Source organism: Arachis hypogaea, chromosome 11 (assembly GCF_003086295.3).
Source record: "Arachis hypogaea cultivar Tifrunner chromosome 11, arahy.Tifrunner.gnm2.J5K5, whole genome shotgun sequence".
Lineage (NCBI taxonomy): Eukaryota > Viridiplantae > Streptophyta > Magnoliopsida > Fabales > Fabaceae > Arachis > Arachis hypogaea.
Window position 1 is genome coordinate 66,647,544 of NC_092046.1, and position 10,538 is coordinate 66,658,081.

At 36.6% G+C, this 10,538-nt stretch overlaps 1 non-coding gene across 1 annotated transcript; it reads left to right on the forward strand.

Annotated features, from left to right (window-relative positions):
• Positions 1 to 441: 441 nt before the first annotated feature.
• LOC112724696 (small nucleolar RNA R71) lies at positions 442 to 549 on the forward strand. Its single transcript, XR_003163846.1, has one exon. It is a non-coding gene; the product is annotated as a small nucleolar RNA R71 (small nucleolar RNA).
• Positions 550 to 10,538: the final 9,989 nt, after the last annotated feature.

Below are 10,538 nucleotides of genomic sequence, written 5' to 3' on the forward strand. Positions count from 1 at the left end.
GAAATTTGGGTGATTTCTCCATGAGGGATTATAGGTGTTTCCATAAGGTTCACCCATATAATTTACCTCTGCTATTGCAGGGTTCTCAGGATCATAAGCCTCTTCTTCAGAAGATGCCTCTTGAGTACTGTTGGATGCAGCTTGCATTCCATTCAGACTCTGAGAAATCATATTGACTTGCTGAGTCAATATTTTACTCTGAGCCAATATGGCATTCAGAGTATCAATTTCAAGAACTCCCTTCTTCTGAGGCGTCCCATTACTCACAGGATTCCTCTCAGAAGTGTACATAAACTGGTTGTTAGCAACCATGTCAATAAGTTCTTAAGCTTCTGCAGGCATTTTCTTTAGGTGAATGGATCCACCTGCAGAAGTATCCAATGACATCTTAGCTAATTCAGACAGACCATTATAGAATATATCCAGGATGGTCCATTCTGAAAGCATGTCAGAAGGACACTTTTTGGTCAGTTGCTTGTATCTCTCCCAAGCTTCATAGAGGAATTCACCTTCTTTCTGTCTGAAGGTTTGAACATCCACTCTAAGCTTACTAAGCTTTTGAGGAGGAAAGAACTTGGCTAAGAAAGCCGTGACCAGCTTATCCCAAGAGTTCAGGCTATCCTTAGGTTGAGAGTCCAACCATACTCTAGCTCTGTCTCTTACAGCAAACAGGAAAAACATGAGTCTGTAGACTTCAGGATCTACTCCATTAGTCTTAACAGTATCACATATCTGCAAGAATTCAGTTAAGAACTGAAAAGGATCTTTAGATGGAAGTCCATGAAACTTGCAGTTTTGTTGCATTAGAAAAACTAACTGAGGTTTCAGCTCAAAATTGTTTGCTCCAATGGTAGGGATGGAGATGCTTCTTCCATGTAAATTGGAATTTGGTGCAGTAAAGTCACCAAGCATCTTCCTTGAATTATTATTATTTTTGGCTGCCATCTCCTCTTCTTGTTCGAAAATTCCTGTAAGGTTGTCTCTGGATTGCTGTATTTTAACTTCTCTTAGTTTCCTTTTCAGAGTCCTTTCAGGTTCAGGATGTGCTTCAACAAGAATGTTCTTGTCCTTGCTCCTGCTCATATGAAAAAGAAGGGGACAGAAAATAATAATAGGGATCCTTTTTACCACAGTATAGAAGTTCCCTTGTTGTTAGTAGAAGAAGAAAGGGAATAAGAGTGAAGAAGAATGGATAATCCAAATACAAGGGTGCGGATAGGAGCAGTGATTTGAGATGAAGAGAAGTGTTAGTAAATGAATAAATAAATAGAATAAGATGAGAGAGAAAATTTTTGAAAATTAATTTTTGAAAAGGGGTTGATTATTTTCGAAAATTAAAGGATTAAATAAAATTAAAATTAAAATTTAAAACAATTAGTTAATTAAAAAGAATTTTTGAAAAAGAGGGAGGAATTTTCGAAAATAAGAGAGGGAAAAGTAGTTAGGTGGTTTTGAAAAAGATAAGAAACAAACAAAAAAAATCAATTAGTTAGTTGAGAAAAGATTTGAAAATCAATTTTGAAAAGATAAGAAGATAAGAAGTTAGAAAAGATATTTTAAAATCAAATTTTTAAAAAAGATATGATTTAAAAGATATGATGGAAAGATATGATTAAAATTAGTTTTGAAAAAGATTTGATTTTAAAAATCAAAATTAATGACTTGACTCACAAGTAATCACAAGATATGATTCTAGAACTTAAAGTTTGAATCTTTCTTAACAAGCAAGTAACAAACTTGAAATTTTTGAATCAAAACATTAATTTTTGATGATATTTTCGAAAATTATGAGATAAAATTAAGAAAAAAATTTTTGAAAAATATTTTTAAAATTTTCGAAAATAAATAAGAAAGATGAAAAAGATTTGATTTTTGAAAATGATTTTGAAAAAGATAAGATTTTCAAATTGAAAATTTGATTTGACTCATAAGAAACAACTAAATTTTAAAAATTTTTGAAAAAGTCAATCCAACTTTTCGAAATTTATGAGTGAAAAAGGGAAAGATATTTTTTTATTTTTGAATTTTTAATGATGAAAGAGAAAAACATGAAAATGATGCAATGCATGAAAATTTTGGATCTAAACATGTGATGCATGCAAGAACACTATGAATGTCAAGATGAACACCAAGAACACTTTGAATGTCAAGATAAACATCAAGAACTTATTTTTGAAAAATTTTCAAGAAAAGAAAACATGCAAGACACCAAACTTAGAAATTTTTCATGTATAGACACTATGAATGCAAGAATGTATATGAAAAACAAGAAAAGACACAAAACAAGAAAATATGAAGATCAAACAAGAAGACTGGCCAAGAATAACTTGAAGATCATGAAGAACACTATGAATGCATACATTTTTAGAAAAAATGCAATTGACACCAAACTTAAAAATTGACTCAAGACTCAAACAAGAAACACAAAATATTTTTTATTTTTATGATTTTATAAATTTTTTTGTATTTTTCGAAAATTATTTGAAAAAGAAAATAAGGATTTCAAAATTTTTAATATGAATTCCAGGAATCTTGCACTCTTTGTATAAAGCTTCAGTCCAGGAATTAGACATGGCTCACTAGCCAGCCAAGCTTTCAGTAAAAGCTCCGGTCTAAAACACTAGACATGGCCAATAGCCAGCTAAGCTTCAGAATACAAATCAATCATACAACAACAATTTTATTAGCAACAACTAGCTTGCTCTTGTGATGATGGTTTGGAAGCCTTAGTCCAAATGAATTTAGACATGGCTTTACAGCCAACCAGGCTTCAACATGCTTCATGAAACACTAGAATTCATTCTAAAAAACTCTGAAGAAAAATATATATATTTTTTTCGAATATTAATTGGGAAAAACGAAAAAGAAGAAAATATTTTTGAAAATTTTTTTTAAAACTTTTTGAAAACAAAATAAGAAGAAAATTATCCAATCTGAGCAACACGATGAACCGTCAGTTGTCCAAACTCGAACAATCCCCGGCAACGGCGCCAAAAACTTGGTATGCGAAATTGTTACTCAAGTTAGGTAACATTTGTTGTTCGCTCTCTCCCTAGTAATGGCGCCAAAACCTAGTGCGCAATACCATGGTCCAAACATAACTTCACAACTTCGCACAACTAACCAGCAAGTGCATTGGGTCGTCCAAGTAATAAAACCTTACGTGAGTAAGGGTTGATCCCACGGAGATTGTTGGTATGTAGCAAGCTATGGTCATCTTGTAAATCTCAGTCAGGCGGATATTAAATGGTTATGGAGTTTTCGAATAAATAATAATAAATAAAAAGAAAATAAAGATAAAGATACTTATGTATATCATTGGTAAGAATTTCAGATAAACGTATAGAGATGCTTTCATTCCTCTGAACCTCTACTTTCCTGCTATCTTCATCCAATCAGTCTTCTCCTTTCCATGGCAAGCTTTCTGTAGGGCATCACCGTTGTCAATGGCTACATCCCATCCTCTTTGTGAAAATGGTCCAAATGCTCTGTCACGGCACGGCTAATCATCTGGAGGTTCTCGATCATACTGGAATTGGATTCACCCTCTTTTTGCGTCTGTCACTACGCCCAGCACTCGCGAGTTTGATGTTCGTCGCAGCCATCCCTTTCCAAATCCTACTCGGAATACCACAGACAAGGTTTAGACATTCCGAATCTCAGGAATGGCCATCCATGGATTCTAACTTATACCACGAAGATTCTAATATCTCGGACTCGGTCCTCTGTATTAGATATCTAAGAGATATTCATTCTAGCTTGTTTGCATGTAGAACGGAAGTGTTTGTCAGGCACGCGTTCATATGTGAGAATGATGATGAGCGTCACATAATCATCACATTCATCTTGTTCTTGGGAACGAATGGATATGTTAGAAGCGGAATAAGTTGAATTGAATAGAAAAATAGTAGTACTTTGCATTAAATCATGAGGAACAGCAGAGCTCCACACCTTAATCTATGGAGTGTAGAAACTCTACCGTTTGAAAATACATAAGTGATAATTGTCCCGGCATGGCAGAATGGCCAGCCCCCATGAAAGTTTAAGATATCATAAACTCATCAAAGATGATCCGAAGATGTAAATAAAAGGTTCTATTTATACTAAACTAGCTACTAGGGTTTACAGAAGTAAGTAATTGATGAATAAATCCACTTCTGGGGCTCACTTGGTGTGTGCTTGGTTTGAGCTTGAAGTTTACACGTGTAGAGGCTTCTTCTGGAGTTGAACACCAAGTTGTAACATATTTTTGGCGTTCAACTATGGTTCGTGACGTGTTTCTGGCGTTTAACTCCAGACTGCAGCATAGAACTGGCGTTCAACGCCCTTTTGCGTCATTTAAACTCGACCAAAGTATGAACTATTATATATTGATGGAAAGCCCTGGATGTCTACTTTCCAACACAATTGGAAGCTCGCCATTTTGAGTTCTGTAGCTCCAGAAAATCCACTTTGAGTGCAGGGACGTTAGAATCCAACAGCATCAGCAGTCCTTCTTCAACCTCTGAATCTGATTTTTTGCTCAAGTCCCTCAATTTCAGCCAGAAATTACCAAAAATCACCGAAAAACACACAAACTCATAGTAAAGTTCAAAAATGTGAATTTAACACAAAAACTAATAAAAACATCCCTAAAAGTAACTAGATCCTACTAAAAATATACTAAAAACAATGCCAAAAAGCGTATAAATTATCCGCTCATCATGCACCCTACCTTGACCCTAGCCCCATTGCAACCCATGGAAAAGTCCTCATGATATTTGTATGCGTGCATAAAAGTAATTGTTGATCGTTAGATGAAAAACAAATCTTGAAAAGCATGATTGGGGGAGAATTGAGTGAATCAACCCCATACACTTGAGTGCCTAGAGCGGATATACATCCGGTGAAGGTTCGATTGCTCAATTACATGTTTCCACCCATGATCATATTTTCTTGCAAGTTTGTAAAATCTTTCAATGATTCAATCCAATTGTGGTTTGATTTGCTTGCTAATGCCTTGGCCCATGTGCTTGCATGTGTATTCATGGAGATTGATTCATTTTGACTGAGCCATTGCATTCATGTAATTAGGTTGCATATAGATAGATTGCGTTTAGTTAGTTTGCATTAAATAAATGTTAATACCCTTTGCTTCTTTCTTGATTTTAGCATGAGGACATGCTTAGTTTAAGTGTGGGAAAATTTGATAAATCCCGATTTCATGGTTTATCTTGTGTTTATTTTAGGGGATTTTACCACATTTTCCCACATTTATTCAATGAAATAGCATGGTTTTGTAATTCTCCCTTGAATTGTGCTTAAGTATAAAAAATGCTTTTTAGGCCCTTAAATTGGTGATTTTGATTCACTTTAATTCCATTCGATGCCTTGATGTGTTTGTTGAGTGATTTCAGGTTCATAAGGCAAGTATTGGATGGAAGAAATGAGGAGAAAAGCATACAAAGTGGAGAATGCATGAGGAAACAAAAGATTGGGGAATGCATCAATGGGTGCGCACGTGTATAAGGCGCGCACGCGCAGAAGTGATTTCACATAGAGATGTGCACGCGTACATGCCGTGTACGCGCGGATAAAGAAATTGCCAAATCGACGCGCACGTGTACATGGCGCGTAGGCGCCGATACCAGCACGTGGCCCACTTAAAGGCAAAATGCTGGGGGTGATTTTTGAGCTGCCCAGGCCCAAATCCAACTTGTTTCTGAGTGTATTTCATGCAGAATTGAAGTCCAAGCAAAGAGAGAGCAATTAGTTAGTCAACATGAGCCTTTAGTTAGTTTTCTAGAGAGAGAAGCTCCCTCTTCTCTCTAGAATTAGGTTAGGATTAGGTTAGATTGTCTTGGATCTTGAATTAATTACTTAATCTCATCTTGTTTCTTCTATAATTTCTCATTTCTACATCTTGATTTTCTTAGTTGTAATGTTAATTTCTCATTTTGCTCTTTTTTGTGATGATGAACTAATGTTGGATTCGGTTTACATTTAATGCAATTTGATGTTGATATTTCTTTCATTGATGAATTAAATTGTTGATTTACTTTCCTTGCAATTGGTAGTTATTAGATTTTATTATTCTTGCATAGTTACCATGCTTTCCTTTATTACCCACCAACTGTTTGACAAAATGCTTGGTTGTGCTTAGAGTAGACCTTGAGCATTCTTGGCTTGGAAAGAGTAATTAGGCAATCTTGAGTCATGAAAACCCAGTTTTGATTGGTGATCTAGAGTTGTTAGTTAATATTAATTCAATTGACTCTAATCTCTTGCTAATTTAATTAGTGAGTTGATTAGGACATTTGGATTGAGATTAGCTAGTCTTGTTTGATTTTCTCTCATGGAAGATAACTTACACCTTCTTCTAATGTTGGAGATGACGAAATGAGATAAATTCTTGTTAAGCATTATTATGATTAATGACTAGGATAGAGAGCCTATGATCTCAACCCTTGCCATGAATGTTTCTCCTTATTATTTGCTTTCTTTAGTTACTTGCTTGATTTATCTTTTCTTATTCCTCTTATAAACCAAAAGCCCCTTTGCCCCTTTATAGCCAATAAGCATACACTTCATTGTAATGCCTAGGGAGATGACCCGGAGTTTAAATACTTCGGTTAATTTTCATTGGGGTTTGTACTTGTGGCAAAACCACATCTTAATTTGATTCGAGTATTGACTATTGGTTTGGACTATACTAACAACGGAATTATTTTGTGGAATTCCGAACTGGTATAAATCCTTTCCAATCAAATTTCCTGGTTTATCTTGTGCTTATTTTAGGGGATTTTACCACCTTTTCCCACATTTATTCAATGAAATAGCATGGTTTTGTAATTCTCCCTTGAATTGTGCTTAAGTATAAAAACATGCTTTTTAGGCCCTTAAATTGGTGATTTTGATTCACTTTAATTCCATTCGATGCCTTGATGTGTTTGTTGAGTGATTTCTGGTTCATAAGGCAAGTATTGGATGGAAGAAATGAGGAGGAAAGCATACAAAGTGGTGAATGTATGAGGAAACAAAAGATTGGGGAATGCATCAATGGGCGCGCACGCGTACAAGGTGCGCACGCGCATAAGTGATTTCACATAGAGACGCGCACGCGTACATGCCGCGTATGCGCGGATGAAGAAATAGCCAAATCGACGCGCACGCGCACATGGTGCGTACGCGCCGATACCAGCACGTGGCCCACTTAAAGGCAAAATGCTGGGTGCGATTTCTTAGCTACCCAGGTCCAAATCCAACTTGTTTCTGAGTGTATTTCATGTAGAATTGAAGTCCAAGCAAAAAGGGAGCAATTAGTTAGTCAACATGAGCCTTTAGTTAGTTTTCTGGAGAGAGAAGCTCCCTCTTCTCTCTAGAATTAGGTTAGGATTAGGTTAGATTGTCTTGGATCTTGAATTAATTACTTAATCTCATCTTGTTTCTTCTATAATTTCTCATTCCAACATCTTGATTTTCTTATTTGTAATGTTAATTTCTCATTTTGCTCTCTTTTGTGATGATGAACTCATGTTGGATTTGGTTTACATTTAATGCAATTTGATGTTGATGTTTCTTTCATTGATGAATTAAATTGTTGATTTACTTTCCTTGCAATTGGTAGTTGTTAGATTTTATTATTCTTGCATATTTACTATGCTTTCTTTTATTACCCACCAAGTGTTTGACAAAATGCTTGGTTGTGCTTAGAGTAGACCTTGAGCATTCTTGGCTTGGAAAGAGTAATTAGGCAATCTTGAGTCATGAAAACCCAGTTCAGATTGGTGATCTAGAGTTGTTAGTTAATATTAATTCCATTGACTCTAATCTCTTGCTAATTTAATTAGTGAGTTGATTGGGACATTTGGATTGAGATTAGCTAGTCTTGTTTGATTTTCTCTCATGGAAGATAACTTACACCTTCTTCCAATGTTGGAGATGACGAAATGAGATAAATTCTTGTTAAGCATTATTATGATTAATGACTAGGATAGAGAGCCTATGATCTCAACCCTTGCCATGAATATCTCTCCTTATTACTTGCTTTCTTTAGTTACTTGCTTGATATATCTTTTCTTATTCCTCTTATAAACCAAAACCCCCTTGCCCCTTTATAGCCAATAAGCATACACTTCATTATAATTCTTAGGGAGACGACCCGGAGTCTAAATACTTCGGTTAATTTTCATTGGGTTTGTACTTGTGACAAAACCACATCTTAATTTTATTCGAGGATTGACTATTGGTTTGGACTATACTAACAACGGAATTATTTTGTGGAATTCCGAACCGGTATAAATCCTTGTACAATTGCCTCTTGAATCAAGTCCAATACTCGTATAAACTCTCTTGGTCTCTTTGTATTATACCCAAAATCTCCTTCTGGATGTAGTTGGTCTTCTCCGGTGGAAAGAATTTATCTAGAAACTCTCTTCTCAAGAAATCCCAATTGGTCACAATCTCATCCGGTTGTGAATAGAACCATGTCTTTGCTTGCTCTTCAAGAGAGAAAAGGAAGGCAAAAACCATAATATCCAACTCGTCGGCTCCATGCCTTCGAGCCGTAGAACAAGCAACTTGAAAGTCTCTTAGATGTCGGATGGGGTCTTGACCCGGCAACCCATGATACTTAGGAAGTAGATTTATCAAGCTACTCTTCAACTCAAAGTTTGGATCAAGGTTAAGATACCTTGCTTGCAAAGGTTGAATTATGATATCCGGAGCTCCTTGCTCATGCAAAGTGATCCGGCGTGGCTCCGTGATGAGCGGATATTTGATACACTTTTTGGGGTTAATTTTATATAGTTTTGAGTATGTTCTAGTTAGTTTTTAGTCTATTTTCATTAGTTTTTAGGAAAAATTCATATTTCTGGACTTTACTATGAGTTGTGTGTTTTTCTGTAATTTCAGGTATTTTTCTGGCTGAAATTGAAGGAGCTGAGCAAAAATCTGATTCAGGCTGAAAAAGGACTGCTGATGCTGTTGGATTCTGACCTCCCTGCACTCAAAGTGGATTTTCTGGAGCTACAGAACTCGAAATGGCATGCTTCCAATTGCGTTGGAAATTAGATATCCAGGGCTTTCCAGCAATATATAATAGTTTATACTTTGCACAAGGATAGACGACGTAAACTGGCGTTCAACGCCAGTTCTCTGCCCAATTCTGGCGTCCAGCGCCAGAAAAGGATCAAAAGCTGGAGTTAAACGCCCAAACTGGCACAAAAACTGGCGTTCAACTCCACAAATGGCCTCTGCACGTGACTTGCTTAAATCTCAGCCCCAGCACACACCAAGTGGGCCCAGAAGTGGATCTCTGCATCATCTATCATAGTCCACTCATTTTTTGTAAACCTAGGCTACTAGTTTAGTATTTAAACAACTTTTAGAGACTTATTTTGCATCTCATGACATTTTAGATCTAAACTTTGTATTCTCTGATGGCATGAGTCTCTAAACCCCATTGTTGGGGGTGAGGAGCTCTGCTGTGTCTCGATGAATTAATGCAAGTATTTATGTTTTCCATTCAAACACGCTTGTTCCTATCTAAGATGTTCATTCGCGCTTAACAGTGATGGAGGTGATGATCTGTGACACTCATCACCTTCCTCAAATCATGAACGTGTGCCTGACAACCACCTCCGTTCTATATACGATTGAATGAGTATCTCTTAGATTCCTTAATCAGAATCTCCGTGGTATAAGCTAGAACTGATGGCGGCATTCATGAGAATCCGGAAAGTCTAAACCTTGTCTGTGGTATTCCGAGTAGGATTCAAGGATTGAATGACTGTGACGAGCTTCAAACTCCAGAAGGCTGGGTGTTAGTGACAGACGCAAAAGGATAGTAAATCCTATTCCAACCGGATCGAGAACCAACCGGTGATTAGCCGTGCTGTGACAGAGCGCGTGAGCGTAGTTTTCACTGGAAGGATGGAAGGTAGCCATTGACAACGGTGATCCACCAACACACAGCTTGCCATAGGAGGACGTGCGTGCGTGAACAAGAAGACAGAGGAAAGCAGAGATTCAGAAGACAAAGCATCTCCAAAACTCCAACATATTCTCCATTACTGCATAACAAGTAACCTTTAATCCATGCTCTATTGTTTGTTTGCAATTCAACTGATAAACATAATTGACCTCCTGACTAAGATTTACAAGATAACCATAGATTGCTTCAAACCAACAATCTCCGTGGGATTCGACCCTTACTCACGTGAGGTATTACTTGGACGACCCAGTGCACTTGCTGGTCAGTGGTACGAGTTGTGAAAAGTGTGATTCATAATTCGTGCACCAAGTTTTTGGCGCCGTTGCCGTGGATTGTTCGTGTTTGAACAATTGACGGATTATTTTGTTGCTTAGATTAGGAAAATTTTTCTTTTTGGTTTAGAGTCTCTAATTATTGTTCTTGGTTAAAAATATCCTTCTTTAAAACAAGTGTTACATTTACTGCCCAGTTGGCTAGAGCATTAGCCTAAGCCCGTGGCAGTTGGGTACACTCTTTTTAAAATCTTTTTCGTAAATAATATTTTCTCTATTAAATTTTGTGCCAA